The sequence below is a fragment of the Anguilla rostrata genome, unplaced genomic scaffold (assembly GCF_018555375.3).
Source record: "Anguilla rostrata isolate EN2019 unplaced genomic scaffold, ASM1855537v3 scaf0640, whole genome shotgun sequence".
NCBI lineage: Eukaryota > Metazoa > Chordata > Actinopteri > Anguilliformes > Anguillidae > Anguilla > Anguilla rostrata.
This window is the reverse complement of record NW_026986110.1, coordinates 4311-5773: the sequence shown is the minus strand read 5'-3', so window position 1 is coordinate 5773 and position 1463 is coordinate 4311. Positions and strand designations below refer to the sequence as shown.

The window sequence follows — 1463 nt, the reverse complement described above, 5'->3', positions numbered from 1 at the left end:
TCTTCCCCAAAGCAAAATTATTTATTATATTGTTTTAATATATATATATACATATATATATATATATATATATGTATATATATATACTTTAAAAAATGACTAACACTTTTTTTTTTTTGCAGACAGGAGGCGCTCCTCCTGCCTGCAGCTAGGAGGTGCTGCAGCACCCTCAGCACCCCCTTTCCCGCGCCCTGAATCCTCACCTCCGAAGAGACTGGAGCGTAAAACCAGTGCCTTGGACCGCTTGGCCACGCTACCTGAATAGTTAGGAAGCACTTGGAAAAGAAAATATGTGATTTCTGACAAAACTTTGTCTTCTTTTCAACTTTCATGGGCACGTGATTTTTGGTTTCCATCACGTAATAATTGCTGGAAGGATAATGTCGTACAGCGAGGACTTGGGGAAAGTTAGTTTGAACATGAAGGTTTGATTCCTTCTGCTGAAAAATGCCATACCAGTAGAACTGATTGCAACAGACTCTCACGGTCTCAACATGACGTTTCGTCACCAACGCGACGTCCTTTGTGTGTTGACAGTTATAGAGAGGACACGCACTGTTGTGGGTTTGTCAGGGAGTTGAACCCGGGACTTCTCGCACCTAAAGCGAGAATCATTCCCCTAGACCAACGAGCCACAAGTTGCCACTTCAGCCCTCTCCAAACTCTGAAGAGGCCTGAAGTGGTGCTCCTGAAACGTCATCTATGCATTGACTAAAATATTTAGTGATAGCTCAAGTAGGACCATAGGAGCACGTTGTTAAACGCTATTGGTTGTATAGTGGTCCACAATATTTCCGAACAAAACAATTTATCTGGTTTTGATTCCTGGAACTTTGTATGTTCTGTTTGTCCAAATACTGCACCATTCACACACTTTTGTAGAATTCATCCATTTATGTATGCAAATGTGTACCTAAAATAAATGGTTTCTGGCAGGATTATATGTCCTTACTCTATACTTAATACCTAAACCTTTTTAATACAATCAATGGTCCATTTACAATGCATTGCAGTCTAGAAGATGTTGTCCACAGGTGCTTGGAGAGGATTCCCTGGGCCTACTGCAGGTCACGCATTTTGTGTTAATTCTAGAAAACCACAACATCAATTTAGCATAAAGATGGCCTGCAAGTAAATGAAAAAAAAATTGACATGCACAAGTCAGGGAACGGAAGCCAGCTGAAGTTCTCGATATGCAGCCACGCCTGCAACTACACGGCCAATGCTTTCTTGTTGCAAAATACTTCCGGAAGGTATTCCTTCACACCAGTTTTTTTGGTCTAGATCACGGTACTTGAACCCTGAAAAATATGCAGATGATTCAATTTGGGAAAGGTGAGGTTTCATATTTTGCATTTTCATCTGTTCTTTCATAAGAAAATGGCAGCGGAGGGATTCGAACCCTCGCCTCCAAAGAGACTGGAGCCTAAATCCAGCGCCTTGGACCGTTCGGCCACGCTACC

At 41.8% G+C, this 1463-nt stretch overlaps 1 non-coding gene across 1 annotated transcript; it reads right to left on the bottom strand.

Moving 5' to 3' along the window:
- Positions 1–1381: 1381 nt before the first annotated feature.
- On the bottom strand, positions 1382–1463 carry trnal-uag (transfer RNA leucine (anticodon UAG)). The gene has a single exon. It is a non-coding gene; the product is annotated as a tRNA-Leu (tRNA).